This window comes from Adiantum capillus-veneris, chromosome 2 (assembly GCF_014529385.1).
Source record: "Adiantum capillus-veneris isolate H3 chromosome 2, ASM1452938v2, whole genome shotgun sequence".
NCBI lineage: Eukaryota > Viridiplantae > Streptophyta > Polypodiopsida > Polypodiales > Pteridaceae > Adiantum > Adiantum capillus-veneris.
In genome coordinates, this window is record NC_140932.1 from 48,863,917 (window position 1) to 48,882,261 (window position 18,345).

The 18,345-nt window shown below is 43.1% G+C and overlaps 1 pseudogene; it reads left to right on the forward strand.

Annotated features, from left to right (window-relative positions):
• The first annotated feature begins 291 nt into the window (after positions 1-291).
• LOC147462738 (uncharacterized) lies at positions 292-17,972 on the forward strand (annotated as a pseudogene).
• The last annotated feature ends 373 nt before the right edge of the window (positions 17,973-18,345 follow it).

An 18,345-nucleotide genomic window follows, 5' to 3' on the forward strand; every position in this document is an offset into this window, starting at 1 on the left:
TTTCTTCAAAATTTTGTAGGTTTTTCCACTTTCAAATATAATATTTAGAGGTAAATTTCAAAATTTGTAGGTGGTATTACACTAAACCTAAGTTTTTTTCGAGCACTGCGCTGTAGTAGCTTGACTCGAAGCCAAGGAAAATACAAAATAATGGCAGCTCGTTTCCAGGAAGGAGACTCATCGACCCTCTCCATGCATGTATATATATATATATATATATATATATATATATATCGGGCAATCCAACAGCGTCTCTCTGCACTGCCTGCTCTCCTTCCTTAGCATAGCGCCATGGCCTCCATCGCAGCTTTGGCAATGGCCGCCACCGGTAGCAACACTTTCTTGGAGCTTCTCGACCCCTCCAAGGTACTACACTGCTTTTATGCTACACACGTTTTTACGCTTTACAAGCCTTGCATCATGCGATCCATGGTGAGCGGTGACTACGGTCTACTACATGCTCTTGCATGCATTCATGGTTCTTTATACAATGCATGCCCCACAATGACCATTGGTGGATAATGTAAGTACATGCTCATGATCAGATCCCCATCCCTCTGCTACTAATCCATGATCATAAGATTTTTATACAACTAAATCTATGCACAAAAAGTTTTGGACACATTCTCACAATAATGCCCACATTCTGACTTACCTCGACATCATGAGCTTCTGTGAGGGAGGTACAACATACCTAGCTAAGTACGATTGGGGGCAGGGGACCGCTGGCTCTGTGGAGGGGCCGATGGTCCCCTGTCCCCAATCGTACCTAGCTAGGTATGCGGTTCCACCGGACGGCGGTCCCTTGCCCCCAATCATACCTAGGTAGGTATACGGTGCCTTTCGAGCAGAAGCTCATGATGTTATGCATCGTATAAAAAACATTGAAAAAGGCTCCGTTTTCCTACATAAAAAAAGTTCTAGATCTTCTTCTGATGTTCGTTTACTTGTAACAGGTTATTGCTCTAGGCTTCGAGAATCTTGTATCTCATGAGAGACGCCAAGATGTCATACCCTTCCATTCCAACCTTGCACCATCCTTTGGAAAGCTTAAAAATTCCGGAGCTATCAAAGAAATGGATGAGCAACTCAAAGTCATCATTGCTGGAATCACCAGGACTATGTCAAAGCTTGTACAAGAAGCAAAGGTAGAGAGAGAGAGAGAGAGAGAGAGAGAGAGAGAGAGAGAGAGGCTAAGGCATGATCTACCATATGTTAGACCTTGAACTGTATTAATGAGTTGTCACACTTTAAAACAAAAAGTTCTAGTAGACACACACACACACACACACACACACACAGTGTCACAAATCTTTGTGATATTTTATCTAGGATCGTAATCGGTCCATTGAATGGAGTGAAGTTGTTGCAACAATGACTCAAAACCCTCTCCTTGAACCATTTGAGGCTCTCATTGAGAGAAATGATAAGCTTATAAAGACAGATATGAACTATTTCAAGTTCGATGGGAGCCCAGACCATGCGATTGTGAGAGAGGTGCATGACTATTCTTCATATTTCGTCCTTTCTTTATGTTACAAGTTTTTGTTTGGGATCCAACATTTTTTTGATGTAGGTGGAGGCATGGTTTGTTAATCTCATCCGAGATGAGGATGTGCTCAATGATACAAAAATCGACATACACACATTAGCACAAATTGTTGCAGAATCCGGTGCTTGAGTTATGGACCTAGGCACTTTATTTTACAAGAATTCATTCGTGGAGTCTGAGGTGCGTGAAACATTTGTATTGCTCAGCATATTGTGTGCTAGTTTCCATGGCAAGCCCTTGATTTGGAAATGTAGACAATGCCATAGAGCACACAATCTTTTAATGAAAGCAATGCCATTATATGGAGAAGGCCATGATCACATTGATTACAAAGCATGCAACCTTGCATGGGAGGATTGTGTGTGCGCGTGCGCAAACACACACACACACACACAACAAAAAATAAAATAAAATAATATATATATATATATATAGAGAGAGAGAGAGAGAGAGAGAGAGAGAGAGAGAGAGAGGCAAGGGAAAAATATTTATAATCCAAGACACCTTGAAGATTTGTATGAAGAGTTTTGAATGCAAGATCTCTTATTCAAGAGGAAAATGAGATAAACTAAGTCCTTCCCCTCTCACATATACACACGCATGAGAGCAAAACCTTGAAACGTCTTTGGAAGAATCGCAAGATATCTTAATGCTCTATCTGAAAAGAGAGAGAGAGAGAGAGAGAGAGAGAGAGAGAGAGAGAGAGAGAGAGAGAGAGAGAGAGAGAGAGAGCACATTCACCTCTAGATAGAAGAGAATAGGCACACAACATAGTGTCATTGTGCGCTCCTTGCCGCACTGTCGAAGCAAGGGCCTTGCCTAACACTGTGTGCGAGCCATAGACGGCTCCAAGCACACAACTAGCTTAACTAGTAAGCTCAAAAGAGGGCAATGGTGTGTCACTCACCGCTCTATGCTCCTGCCGTGGAGGATTCCTCGCCGCGAAGAAGAAGGAGACGTTGCTACGTCGTGCTCAACCGCTTCACCGCCATCGTGCCGTTGCAATGTTCGATCGCACTCTCTCTCTCTCTCTCTCTCTCTCTCTCACACACACACACACACACACACACACACACATACACACACACACAAGGAGGTGAAGAAGAAGAAGATGGAGATGGAGATGGAGCAAGAGCACTCTTCTATTGCACAAATGAGAGAATGAGTGAATTTTAGGTTTAGTTGGCTTTTATATGAGCTCACCCCATTCACACTTGGGCGCCCATGCTTAGCCAACTAATTCGTTGAATGTCCCAGTTAGAGTGCGCCTCTCATCGGCGATCACTCTTACCCTTTTCCTATTGGTCCGACAAGCCCGGTACCTGACTCTACCAAATACATAATACACGTCCGTCATAGGTGATGGGGTGTCTGTGAGCCGTGAGGATTAACATGCCCCCCTTCCTGATGTAGATTCCGTCCTCGGAAGCTATTGAGTTGAAGCTCGTTCATCGAGGTGGAAGAGCATTTGAGATGAATGTCCTTATCCTTCTTCAGTCACTGCAAAATCAAACAACATTGGCACAGTAATTGCATTCGCATAAGTGATTAAAAAGCATATGCAGTTTTAGATAGACAAATTGATTGGTAAAAGAATTTCAAACAATTTGTTAGCAATGAACATGAAATTGCAATGTAATCAAATGCATAAACAGATGTAAAGGTAAAAAATTAAACAAGTCTGGGGTCGCTAATTTGACGGTCGAAAGGCATTAGAGATCGAATATTAATACCATGGGTAAGCTTCTTAATTTTCTGTGGTCAATTAAGTTGTTTAATCGCGAGAGCCAAGTATTCATGTTCGAGGGCTGACTAGAGGCTATATCTAGAAGACCTTGTAGTTAAGCTACCACAAAAGGAATTTCTCATGAAATCATCGCTTGACTGATTACTTTTTCTTTGACCCCCCAAATTCTTTTCACAGTGATTCAATTTTGGTGTGTGTGCTTATTTTGTATGCCTTGGGTTTTTTGCTTTTCAAGAAAAAGCGCCCATATTGGGAACCTCTAGGGCTCTAGTACCATAGGCGATACATGTGAGTGAAGTACCAAATCAAGCTGAGATTTCTCTTCCAGCTTAAGATTTTACAGTGTGGCACTTTGATTTTTTTGTTTGTTCATTTTCAGCATTTTAATTTTGTAACTTTGGGGGGTCATATAACACTGATACACCTCCCCAGGCTCATCACACTACTTAACTCCCTTTATAATACTTAAGCTAAAGGTCAATAGGGTCTAGCCCACTAGAAAGCCCTAGTACATTTCACACAATGCTGCCTAAATCGGATTAAGAACCTAAGTAACCATTGATTATTAGGAAGGCATTCCCCATGGTATTAAGAGAAGATTTCTAACACCTAACTTGGTCAAACTAGCTTAGTCGGACTGCTTGATTTTTAAACCTAGACAAGTGATTATGACAAAAAATTACATTGAATTAAATGTTTGATACTAAGAAATGCGGTGAATATTAGGCTACCAATCACAATTAAAGCTGACAATCATAGATGCAAAAAAGATAAGGGGCAATGCTAATGGACAAGAAACACCTGTTTGTGTTGATGGTCGCGCTTGATTTGAAGAGTGAGTCGAGATAAAGATTCCATGAAGGTCCAAATCCTATCAATAGCAACACGCTCTTGTACACACTAGGAAACAAAAGGAATACCTCCAGGAGGCACATTAGTGGGAAAAGGTACCAACACTTATTGAACACAACAAAAAACATAAGGAACCCTAACCTAATTATTTGCACTCCCCCTAGAGAGTCAAGGGAATAGGATATTGTAGAGGTTGGGGGGAAACCCTAACGCTAAACCCCTATCCTCGTCGTCGAGATAAACAAAGTCATCATCCATGAGACCATATGTGCCATCCGTGTAGTCCTGTAAATTTTCTTCTTCATCATAGGTGCCCATGTTTACTAAGAAGGTCACTAGACACCTATAGTCATCTTGGTCAAAAGGGTAGGCTTGTGCAATGGGAGAAACACTCTCTACTAAGTATGGATCAGACGTGGTCAAGAGACGTACCAACCATTTTAACTCCTCAAAATTCCTCTCACATGCTAGCGTACCTATCAAATCCCATTCACATGCAAGCACTGGAAAGACCATGTGAAATATTTGTGAAAAGTAACGAGGGTACCTCTCACCCAAGGCAGGAGTGGATGACTCTAGCATACTAGCCATATCTGTACACGCAAATAGATGATGGTTAGAGTGAAAATATTACAAGGGTCGTGTTCTTGTGCATAATTTGGTTTTATGATTTTGTGTTATGGCTCTTGCTCTTTTACTTTTTTATCTTGTTTTTGTGAGTATAAGGCTTTATATATACATTCCCTAAGATTGGAGATTAAGTGGTCAGGGAGAAAGGTTGAGAGGGAAGCAAGTGAATGATGGATGTCCACAAACACTCCCCCCTTCCTTGGGTAGATCATACCGTTTGAAATGATGTTGTCACCCTTTGAAACCAATTGTTCCAGTTGGTAATAGGTGAGGATTTTTGCCAGCAGTTTTCTATTACCCTAGGTGCCTCGTCAAGTTGCAAGGGTGGTAAGGTACTCTCCCAGGATCGAACTTGAAGTGGTTCATCAGGTGATTCTTGAACACTGGGAGGTGTGGATTCTTTTGTAGCTTCATGGAGGTCCACTACTATAGATGGAGGCTGTGTAGAAGCTTTTACCACTATGGATGAATTACATGAGGAGCTAGAAGCTTCAGGGAACTCCCCCCTTCCTGAGCTAGGTGGAATAAATTGGTTTTGCATTGGAGCCCAAACTAGCTCTGGACTAGGTGTGTAGCATTCTGTGATCTTTCCCTTCCCACGATCTGCCATTGGTAGTGTTACACTGTTTGACTCATATGGGTTTGTTGTCGATAGGGAATGACACATTTTACGTTTAGGTACCCAAATTTGCTCATTTCCATCATAGTAGCCTTGGGCTTCTAATAGTTGTTTTGGAATCCATCGTGATTTGGTCTTGACTCTCCTAGGGCGCGTTCTTGGTTTTCCGGGGAAATTTTTTCTTGGAATGGATGGGAGGGTTGAGGTAGTTGGAAGTAAGGCCTTGGGGACCCATTGATATGTACTCTTAGGTCGTGCAAGTTGAGTACTTGCAATATTACTGCTTGCTGCAACTACAAGTGTTGAAGTGCTAGGTTCATGGGTAGCTGGCAAAGACGAGTTAACCACCTTGGCTTGTGAATGTTGGCTATCCTTCAACTTTGCTAGAGTTTGCAACGTAGGTGAATTTGCTTGAATGATAGGGGTAAGAATCGGTGGTCGCGTCATGACACTACCAGTATCCCAATCAATAGTGCATTTGGTAACCAACATCCACGTGCGTTCGAGGTTTACGTTGCATTCCATAGCTCCCGTGGGCATGACTAGAAACCTCTGCACTATGCTTCCATTGTCATAGACAATAGGGGTCTGAAGAACTCCAAGAATAGCAGTTTTCTTTTTATTAATGCCCTTGACTTGCATCATACTCGGGGATAGGGTAGGTTTCCCTAATTGACACCAAACTCCATAGGATAACAAATTGTGTTTAGCTCCCGTATCTAATAAGGCATTGTATCGTACTTTCCCATAGGGGCTATTTAGCTCAGTTGGGTATTGTAGGGGTGGCTCAGATTCTAATGAGTCGTCATCTGTGTCCTCGAAAAATGCTTGCGTGATTCCCAGATTAGCCTCTCGTTGGCGTCTAAGACGTTGTTGTCGTTCTCGAGCCTCAACTCTTGCTTGGATTTTTTAAAGCTCTGCTTGTTCCTTGGCAGCCTTCTTTTGATGGATGGCTTGCAACTCTTCCTGTCTTAGAGGATCATAATATCTTTTGAATTTACTCCCATTAAGGAATCGAATGGTTTCAACTCCATCTAGAGTCTCCACACGAATGGTACCTTGCGGGGTAATTTCACACACTCGATATGGTCCCTTACCAGCGTATTTCAATTTCTTCTTTTCATTACGTACCCCGTACATAAGAACTTTATCACCAACCTTGATGTCTTTATCCTTTAAATGGCTATCAAACCACTTCTTTCTCCTATCCTTCTCCACTAGAGCATTTCGCACAGCTAATTTCCTTTCTTCATCTAGCCTTTCCAGGATATATAATCGCTCCACTAAGGGGTTACCATCCCAACCTTCTTGAGAAGCTACTCGAAGACTAGGAATGACAAACTCCCATGGCATAACTGCTTCTTGGCCATACACCATATTAAACGGTGTGCAATTAATAGCAACTTTATACGCAGTACGATAAGCTCATAAAGCTGATGTAAGCTTTAGGTCCCAATCAGTGCGATGAGCCTCCACTGTCTTTGTCAAAATGGAGATGAGAGTTTTGTTGGTACTCTCAGCTTGGCCATTTGCTTGGGGATAATAGGGTGTAGACTTGTGGTGAGATATCATGAAGTTTGATGTGAGTTCTTTTATTGCTTCATTTATAAAATGAGTTCCATTGTCACTCACAAGGTCAAAGGGGCATCCAAAACGTGTGATAATGTTCTCAAAGAGGAACTTAGCTGTTGTCTTTGCATCCGCCTTTCGTGTTGCTTTTGCTTCAGCCCATTTGGTTACATAGTCGGTAGCCACAATGATATATCGTGATTGCGTGTTACGTGCAGCCGGACTAATCGGTCCTACAAAGTCTAAGCCCCACTTTTCAAATGGTTGGGTTACCTTGATGGGATGTAGAGGCATCCTATCCCTTCTTTGTGGCTTGTTGAAGCGTTGGCATTCATGACATCCCTTTGCAAAAAGTGATGCATCCTTAAACAAAGTGGGCCACCAATAGCCTGACTGTAAGATCTTTCGGGCAGTCAACTTTCCTGAAAAGTGACCACCAGCTACGCCCATGTGTGCCTCTTGTAGAATATATAAATACTCATCCTCGCGGGCACAGCGTCTAAGAACATCATCTTTTCCTCTCTTATAGAGAGTTCCAGCCAGTAAGCAATAGGGTTCGCATTCCTTGATTAATTTTCGAGCTATATCTTTTCGCAGTTCTTTGGGTGGAAAACCATTAACTAAGAAGTTAACAATCTTTTCACTCCATTCAGGCATTGTCTCAACAATGAACAAAGGAGTATCAGGCAATTCATCATCAACCCCCGTAGGAGCTTCGCCATTAGGGATACGAGATAAATGATCCGCCATGACATGTTTCCTCCCAGGCCTCACAACAACGGTGAAGTCAAACTCAAGAAGAATTAATAACCATCGTGTAATTCGACCTGTGGAACACGGCTTGTTTACCAAATATAGCAATGCTTGATGATCAACATAAAACACAAACTTGGTAGCAAGAAGGTAATAGCGAAATTTCTTTACTGCGTAAATCATAGCTAGACCTTCGCGCTCTTTAGTAGTGTAGTTTATCTTGGCATCATTTAATTGGCGACTTGCAAAGCTAATAGGGTAGTCCAATTTATGTTCTCCTGGTTGAGTTAGAACACACCCAATAGCAAAATTTGATGCATCAATATGCACATGAAAAGGTACATTCCAATCGGGTGTTCACAGGATTGGAGCACTTGTTAGGGCCTTCTTTAATAACTCATAAGATTGATGACATTCTTCCGTCCAGTGAAACTCGATAAGAAGCTTGTACAATGGACGCGCTATCTCGGCAAAGTTAAAAATAAACCTTCAATAATAACCAATATGGCCCATAAATCTTTGAACTCCTTTATAGTTCGTAGGTGGTGGCAAATCGGCAATGGCTTTAATCTTACTCTCATCTGTGGATATCCCATTCTTGAACACTATATGCCCTAGAATGACTCCATGCTTAACCCAAAATTGGCATTTGAAAGGGTTCAATGAGATGCGATAAAATCTGCACCTTTCAAATATTTTTCGTAGATATAACAAATGCTTCTCCCAAGAAGAATAAACACAAAGGTCGTTTAGGAAAGCTTCACAAAACTCCCTTAGAAATTCTTTAAACGCAGTGTTTATTAATCATTGGAATGTAGCAGGGGAATTCGTTAAGCGAAAAGCCATAACACGAAATGCAAACACTCCAAACTCTGTGATAAAAGCAGTTTTAGCTTGGTCCTCTAATGCAATTGTGATTTGATTGTAACCAGAGTACCCATCTAAAAAGCTATAAGCTTCCTTGCCCGCAACTCTTTCAAGCACATGTTCTGAATATGGTAAGGGATAATGATCTCTCCTAGTGGCTACATTAACTTTCTTGAGGTCCACGCACACTCTTAGTTTCCCATTCTTTTTTGGCACAATGACTATTGGAGAAACCCATTCTGAGTGCTCAATAGGGTATATGAATCCACATTGGATAAGTTTTTCAATCTCCTCTTGTACAATTTTGGAGTACTTAGGATTCATTGGATAGGGTCGTTGCTGGATGGGTTTAGCAGTGTTGATCATGGGAATTGTATGTTGCACCACAGAAGGTGGAACGCCCTTCATGTCATGATATGTCCAAGCAAAGATATCCTTGTATTCCTTGAGGAGCTCCTTAAGTACAGCCTCTTCAGTTTCGGTAAGGTCTTGAGCAATAAAGTCTGGTTTAGACTCCTCACCTGGTTCTGCTAATTCTATCTCTTTAACTACCACTGGACCATCATAGACTCCACTGCTTCCATTGGTAGGTATTCGTTGGGCTTTGGAATACACAACCTTTCGCTCCCTCGTGGTATAAGATTTAAAATGTTCAGGAGCCGTATGTAAGTCAGCAGGCTCTTGTCCTGACGGAGACCTTTCTTTTAGTTCTGCCTCCTTTTGTTGTTGTGCCAACTCTCGGTTTTGACGTCTTCTTATAGTTCGACTCAATTTCGGCTCTGTAACCTCCAATTGAGCGAGGTCAATGGGTCGCGGGCTGCACCACATGACACTCTGGAGATGTTCACCCCAATTGTCTACTAGCTTTCGATGAGCATCACATGCCCCTAAATAGCTAAGCCATTCTGCAGTAGATCTTTCCTTGTTTATCCTAGCTCTCACATTTGCTCGATATCGTCGTCTCTTATATGACCTTTCTTTCTTGTTAAGGTTTTGATTTTGGTAAATGTTTGAACTCGACTCGCCTGATAGGTCTTCGCATGTATCTTCTTCACTCTCATATGAATTACCATAGATGGTCGTACTAGGCCTTGAGTGCTCAGTTTCTATACTTGGTTCACTCGATGTTTCCTCAGGTTCTGAATCCATTTCTTTCTGAGATTCCATTTCTGATGTGTATTGGCTTGAAGCCTTTGAGGAATCATCGGTTTCACTCTCAGGTAGGTGTGCCTCTTCTTATCATCGGATGTTACATGCGCTACACTTAACATGTTTACTGGTGCAATGTGTGGTATCTCTTCCCCATCTGGTGTTACCCAGGTTGTTCCTCTAGCTCCCCATGTATCTATAGTTGTCGCTAGGTGTACCCAATCGACATTGTCTGACTCAGCCATTCCGGGTAGGATATCCATATAAGGAGAGTTCTCCCCAATATCCGTGTCTTCGTTACACGTGTAACAATACTGTAATGGAGCTGAGTGAATTGTTGTGTCTGATCGATTATCAATGATGAATTTATTTCCTAGAGGATGCGTTCGACCACTTAAAAGATCAACTTGAATGACAGAGTCTTGGAACTGTAAGTAGACGTGGTTTTTGGACCAGTCATGCACCATTTTTGCTTCCCTCATGAATGGACGCCCTAAGATCATCTCAAATGACATAGGATGCTTGAAAAAATCCATAACAATGAAAGTCTGCCTTACCTTGTGTCCCAAGACCTTGATTCTAAGATCCTTTAGCATTCCGATAGGCGTAACAATAGATCCATTAGCCATTTTTACCACTACGCTTGTGGCTTCAAGGTGAGGTCGCCCCATAGACTCCCAACAACTCTTTGTCACCATGCTAACTCCCGCACCACCGTCAAGGACTCCCTTTACAGTTAATCCTTTAGTAGTGATTGGTAGAGTAGCATTAGATTCATCACCTTCAAAGTATTGCCCCAACTTGTTAACGGGTACTTCAATTACAGATTCATGTCCCGCTAGGTCAGATGGTGGTGCTAAATGTTCCTCATCATTCATTACCGAGTCAGGTTTGTTCATATGTGCAAACTGTGGTAATCCGGCCTGTAATTCTCCATTGAGGAAGGCTCGAAGAGCTGAGACTAGCTCGGGGTCTTTATATAGTTTGGACATGATGGTGGTTCTAACTTCTGAAGACATGAAATCCATCAATTTGGCAACATTTAATGGCATCTTGTGGGACGTAGGACCCTGACAAGAGAATGGTGAAGATGGAATCTCCACTTCCTCAAGGGCGTCGGGCATTCCCTCATTGAACATTCTCTCTAGTAGGAAAGGTATGTGTCCACTTTCAGATGTCCTACCCTCACTCTCTTCCCGAATGATACTGGGTATAGCTAACGGCCTGTAGTTCTTGTGAGGTTGAACTTGTGTGGGAAACACTGTGTCCGACATCTGGATATGTTTGGGTTCAGGTTCTAATGTTCGTTGAGTTTCTTCCACCAAACCCCTCAGTTGTTGGACTTGTTCAATTTCCACTGTTGGGTTTGGATAGGTTCCAATCTTTCTCTTGCAATCCTCATTTTTTGCCTCTCGTGGCTTATCTTGGGGGTTCGCAACTGGGTGGTTTAACTTTGAATACTCTTTTGGTGTTCGTCGTAAGTCCCTCTCATGATCCTCCTCACTGCCTTTTTCCTTTGTAGTAACAGTTTTGGTCTCCGTGGTCTCTATCGAATCTGAGTCATCCTCAGGGTCATTCATATACACGGGATCCTCTCCTGTCCCTATGTTAGTCTTTGAACTAGGTTTTGAGCTAGAAGCATTAAGGGATTTCTTTCTTTGTGTTTTCTTCTTTCTCGCTCGGCCAATGGATGCTGCATCTCTCTCTTCAAGGATGTAATTTTGCTTTTGGAGCATCGACCGTGTGAGTGCATTCATTGGTGCTATGTTTATAGTTGGTGGTGTCCCATCAACAATCTCTATTATGTTCAATGGTGTGATTTTCGGTGCGTTTGGATTGTTAGGACACTGGGCGATCAAATGATCTATGCCACAACGATTACAAGTGAGTATTGGCATTGCCAATGCATTCCCTTGACTTGTTTCCATTAGTGCAGCATTCTTTTGCATTCTAATGGGGCACTCAGCTACTCGATGTGGTCCACCACATTCGTAGCACTGAAGAGGTGGTCTCCTGGCAAAACTATTAATGTTTTGGCCTCTTGCTGCTAGCGCAATAGCTTGATATACCGGTTTGATTTGCCCCCAATGGTCTTCCATATAGTACATGGGACACTCCTCAAGCATGTCGACTCCATAGGTGATACTAGAGTTTATGTCCTCTTCGCAATCTACATAAGTACTAGATGACTCGCAACCTATTTGGTTCATAGGTGTAACTCTTGGATGAGGGGGTTGCGGTCCTAGCACTGGAGGTGGCAACGGCGTGGTTTAAACCACATTTTGGGTTCTAGGGACCATGTGCTGTAATGGCAACTGTTGCTCCATGGGTGGGGTAGGCATCAATGCAGGAACTCGAGGTGAGTCTGCCCAAGCTATAGGCGGTCTATTTTCCATGATGTGTTGAAGCATTAGGCAATCCTTCGCTTGATGGCCATACCTACCACACGCGTTACAAGTCCCGTTAAACTTTACTCTGAAAGTAGGGCATTCACTCGTAGTATGTGGGCCCAAGCAAATTGAGCACCATTGTTGCTCCCTTCTTGGATACATATGAGTGTTTTCTGGAGCACGATTACCCCTAAGGCTTTCTTGGATGGCCTTGGTGAGATCTGCCAAAGTCATCTCAGATATCGTTTGCTCTTTCACGATTGGCTTTATCTTCATTGGCTCATGCCCTGATGCTTGCGAGCTACTTGACTTCGGCTCGGCAGACACTCTTTCTCCTGCAATCATTAAATTATCCTCCAATTGGATTGCATTCATGGTGATTGCTTCCCAAGTAGTGATACCTCTAATGACTAGGCCATTATAGATACTTTCATGTCGTAGTCCCCTAATGAATCTATCGAGCAATTGGTTGTTGTTGAATCGCTCGTTTGGATTGCATCGAGAATTCAAATTCTTTAGGCGACTAATGAAGTCTCTCACGGATTCACCTTCTTCTCGTTGGGCTTTCTGGAGCTGAGAGGCTACACCCCAAAGTACTCCCTCTCGTATGTATTCTTTTAAGAACAGTCTCCTAAGAGTAGAGTAGATCGTTTTCTCTTCTACTCTTAAGGTTCTATACCAATCTCCAGCCTTTCCGCTTAGGGTCAAACTCAAAGCCTTTACACTTATGTAGCTCATTGTGCTCTTCCAAGGAATCGCACACATGTTCAAAGACTTCCATATGCTTTCTAGCATCTCCGTCTCCACTGAATTTCTGTGTGAGCTTAGCTACTTGAACTGCCTTGCTCCTAGGCTCTCTATCAGGTGCACTACGCATGTTTTCCGCAATAGAGCGACCGATAGTTTGAGAAAATGCTGCCAAATCTCCTATTTGAGCAGGTATAATGGGTGTATATGCTCCTGGAACCACATGTGAGATGGGAGTTGGCCTTGGCCTTGGCATACGCGCGGCTCTTGGGTCCCATATTTCGTATGGTGGTGTACCAGACGGTGGTCCAAAGTTTACAGGCGTGGCCCTAGGCATAGGGGGTGCCTGATATGGCATGTTATTATTAAATGGCATGGCTCCACTTGTATAAGAGCTTGGATAATGCCATTGTGGATTGTAAGCTCTTGGAATAATCGGAGGTGTAGGAGCTACATGAGGCTGCGGTACGATAGGTGCACATGATTGATACATACATGTAGGTATAGTTGGGGGCATTGTGCTACTAGGCATCGGCGCAGTATTAACAAATGAACTCCATGGTGTACGTCTTGTCATGCTCACCACTGGGATATGCATGGTAGCCGTAGTGTCATTAAGAGAAAGATGAGCTAGATCTGGGAAGGTAAAGCTGCCACTTGTGGGCTCAGATTGTACTGAGGCCCCTGGCGAAACAACATATGGAGGATCAATGGGGTTCACTGAGGGAGTCTCCATTTGTGACAGGGTTGGTTGGTTGGACTTTCCCGTATCCAAGAATCTCATTAGTCTTGTTGAAGGCATGTTGATCCCTGTGTTCTGTCTTTCTAACTCGACAATCCTATGGAGGACATCACAGACTTTCTGTTGTTGCTCATCTATGCTAGTAGCACCCGATGTGGATTGTAAAACATCTAACCAACCCACATGATAGGTGTGTCCTGTGTACTGATCAGTTAAAGCTTCTGCTTGTAGGTCATACTCCCAATTTTCGTTTAGGAATATCCCATCTAGGCCTGGCGTGCTGGAGGTTTCCCTTGAAGTGGAAGCATTATTGCTCCCCATAGCTTGCCCCTCCGTGACTGCTACCTTGGGAGCACTCGGTTGCTCGACTGGCATGATTGTTGTCATAGGAGCCTTTGCTTTCAGGGCTCGACTTTGTTCTAGCCTTCGTAGGTTCTCAATTTCCCTCTCCCTTGTTGCTTGCATATAGCGTTCGATCTCTTGTACTTTGGTAAGACTCCTACCATCGGGTAGTAAAACCTCAGAGGGAGATAGTCCTAAAGGATTAGGAGGTGTAGTGGATGGAACATTCACATGCACACTCTCAAGAAGCATAGGGTCTATTTTAGGTATGAATGACGAATTTACTTCCCCACTCCCTTCATTTATTTCATTAACCGCATGTTCGGAGCGAGTAGCTCTACTAAGGGTCTCTTTTAAGCGGCTAAACACGCTGGACCTGGGCCGTGGGCCCATGGCATGCATGTCTTGACTTGAACTATCAGGGTTTGGTGTAGGATACCCCTCCATGACTTCGTAGTAAGAGGAAGAATCACTAGACGCGATATGAGGATCTTGGGTCGCGCTACCTTGAGTCCCGGCCGAAGGTCCAGAACCTAGGGTGGAGGAATAATGGGTGCCCGCGTAAATGGAGGCACTACCAATATGCTTGTGCTCTAACACTCGTCCAGAGCGTAGGTTCATATGACTTGGATCCCTTAGAAGTGTCAGTGAGGGCCCGTGAAGGTTGCTCACCTAGTAATTTTGGGTGTTTTGCAACCCAAGTCTTTTCTTATTTATTTATTTATTGATTTTTTGGTCCTTTTTTTCTGACCCAGCTATAGAATAGAACGTATGATAGCTCAAAACGAGCATCTCGGTCAGAGGGACGTGCCGTGCTTTACAGCCCTCTGTTTGGTCACTTTATGCCCTTGGAATCCCTAAAACCGTCAATTTCTAGTAGGGAACTAGGCCCAAATTAGAAAGTCTAAGGGTGCAAGTGGGAAGAGAAGGGAGGAGAGTGGAGGACTTGCCCCACATGCTCTCATTCCCTCTTGAGGGGGTAGGGTATATATATAAGAGTGAGTCTAGTATATATCATAAGAGCGAGGCCTGAGTACTGAGCTTGGGCTTGGGCTTGGGCTTGGGCTTGGGCTTGGGGAAATGATCTTGATCCCGATCAAAATTTTAGTGTAGCCCCCCAGTCACTCACGCTTAAATATTTTCGGTTTTTTTTTAAAATTTTTAAATTTTTTTAAAAAAATAGGCGATGACCGCGCGCGGTTTAGGTGACCCTTTCTTGGCCACACACACTGTCACCTACCTAACCTCCCAGTCAACAGCTCACAGACAGCTCACTACCTTATCTACTTACTAACAGTGCTGCTAACCACTGACTAATCTGTTAACTGCTTACTGACAGTGAGCTAACTGTCCACCTACTTCCTCTCTCACTACCTTACTGTGCAAAGACTGTGTGTAGCCAAACCTTGACAGAAAACTGTGTGTAGATTGTGTGCAAACAGAAATTGCTAACCGCTTTCCTACTTATTCATTCACTGTAAACAAGCTAACGACTACTAATTGTGCAAAGACTGTGTGCAAACAGAAAACACAACATTATGCAGAAATCACAGAACTTGCAGACAACACAGAAATTAACAACTTACAGAAAAACAATTCATTCCTCTTCCTCTTCCTCTTCTTTCCTACTACAAACAACTCATAGGAGAAGCACAAAGTGCCTCTTGGGCTTAGTGCAGGGTGATTCCCCGGCAACGGCGCCAAAAATGTGCGCTCCTTGCCGCACTGTCGAAGCAAGGGCCTTGCCTAACACTGTGTGCGAGCCATAGACGGCTCCAAGCACACAACTAGCTTAACTAGTAAGCTCAAAAGAGGGCAATGGTTTGTCACTCACCGCTCTATGCTCCTGCCGTGGAGGATTCCTCGCCGCGAAGAAGAAGGAGACGTCGCTACGTCGCGCTCAACCGCTTCACCGCCGTCGTGCCGCCGCAATGCTCGATCACACTCTCTTTCTCTCTCTCTCTCTCTCACACATACACACACACACAAGGAGGTGAAGAAGAAGAAGATGGAGATGGAAATGGAGCAAGAGCACTCTTCTATTGCACAAATGAGAGAATGAGTGAATTTTAGGTTTAGTTGGCTTTTATATGAGCTCACCCCATTCACACTTGGGCGCCCATGCTTAGCCAACTAATCCCTTGAATGTCCCAGTTAGAGTGCGCCTCTCATCGGCGATCACTCTTACCCTCTTCCTATTGGTCCGACAAGCTCGGTACCTGACTCTACCAAATACATAATACACGTCCGTTGTAGGTGATGGGGTGTCCGTGAGCCGTGAGGGTTAACAGTCATGCATTTGAGCTCAATGGCTTCTCTATTTATCAAATCCATTTACAACCACACTTAAACGGAAGGATACTTAGCCTGCATGACAATGCAAGATGTAATCCAAAGAAATAAGTAGTGTATATGTATTCTCGGTAGAGTAGTACACGGTGAGGTGGGAAGTAGATAGGGCGTTGCCCTGGCGAGAGCCGTCGGAGATGGAAAATGACGATGGTTCAATAGATCTCTCTCTCTCTCTCTCTCTCTCTCTCTCTCTCTCTCTCCTGCACACATAGTACTAATCAGCTGCACTCTCTAAGCCAGTATTCGGTGAAGGTGGGATAGGGATAGAATAGAGAGACCCGGCTAGGTAGGGCGGATAAGGCCAGAGGGGGTGGGTGATCTGTGTGACGCTTTCATGGGAGGGCGCTTATATAGAGCACTTTTGCATAGTTTTCTCTCAAGCGCACAGTTCAGCACAGTTCTCTCTCTCTCTCTCTCTCTCTCTCTCTCTCTCTCTCTCTCTCTCTCTCTCTCTCTCTCTCTCTCTCCGGCATGATGTAACGATTATAGAAGATGTATGCAAAGCAAACAAATTGCCTCCATCAATTACCTCTGCTCCGCAATGCTTGTTGCTCTCTCTCTCTCTCTCTCTCTCTCTCTCCCCCCCGATCTCCAGCATGATGTAACGATTATAGAAGATGTATGCAAAGCAAACAAATTACCTCCGTCAATTACCTCTGCTCCGCAATGCTTGCTGCTGATATTCGGCTCTCTTTACCGCACAATTCTCTCTCTTTCTCTCTCTCTTTATTGTACAGTTCTGTTCGCTGCTGTCCGGCTCTGCAATTGCGCTCTTTGTGAAGTACCCAACCCACGAGCACCAACAGAGGCAGACCTTGTCTGGTCTGTGCGAGGGTGGTGAGGCTCCTCGATTTTCGATCTCTGTGCGAGCTCCCCGATTTTTTATCTCTGTTTTTTGAGCACCGTTGCTTTATTCTCTCTCTCTCTCTCTCTCTCTTTGCCTCTCTCTCTACATCCTCATTTAGCAACCCAATCACATCTGGCCACATGGCATAGCTAACCTTCCTCCTTTCACTATATCGATCTTAGATAATCAAAGTAAAAAAGATTCCCATCAATAAAGCAAGGATAGAGCAAATACGTACCATTGAGGTGTTAAACATAGTGGAAATAGTTTGCAGTAGTCCATATATAGATTGACTAGTCAAGGCTAGCGTACTTTCTTGAAAGCCTTGTGACTTAATTCCAAAATAATGCTAATAATCAATCACTTAATTTTCAAAGTGCAAAAAATTGTCTTTTGTTTTTAATTTTTGTTGATGGTAATGTAGAGTGTGGTTATTTCATTTTGTTAGGCGTCCATGGTTTGGGGATATAATGGTCATGACATTGGAAGATTCTTCTTAACAAATGTATGTTTGAAATTGTAGGTTTTGAACATTGGATTACTACGCTATCTAGATATTGACAATCCTTACTTCAAAGTGTATCGTATCAAGTTGACAGCATGGTCCGATTGTGAGCGTGTACTATTTGTTCAAAACGATTCAAATGGGATCACTAGGGTCTTCACTTGACGCAAGTACAAGCCTCGTGCAAGTGTCATTGAGTCCATGTCTTCACAAGTAAAAAAGAAAGCTGTAGAGGAAGCTGAAGCCTTGTTTGCATAAAGCGTTCATTCCCCAACCAACATGAAAAGTTTTCCATGGTTCAATATGCCATAGTCTGTTAGCTACATAAAGCCTTGTTTACGTGTACATCTAAAGCTTCATTTTATTGCCCGATCCAACATCTTTTCTAGTAACATCGATACTTTTGTAAAAGAAATCAAAACCCCTCTCTCTCTCTCTCTCTCTCTCTCTCTCTTTTGTATGTGTGCACAGGTTTTCACTAAATGAAAAACAACCATATCATGTGCTTTCAAGGAATATTATGAAAATCCCTTGTTTATGAAATTTTCAACATATGCATACAATTTTCCTATTCATTTTTTCTAAAAGTTTCACAAGTGATAACTCTCTTTAAATAATTATGTGGCTTTTTTTGAAAATTAAGATATCTTTCTATTGAACTCACCGTACATATATTCTTGGT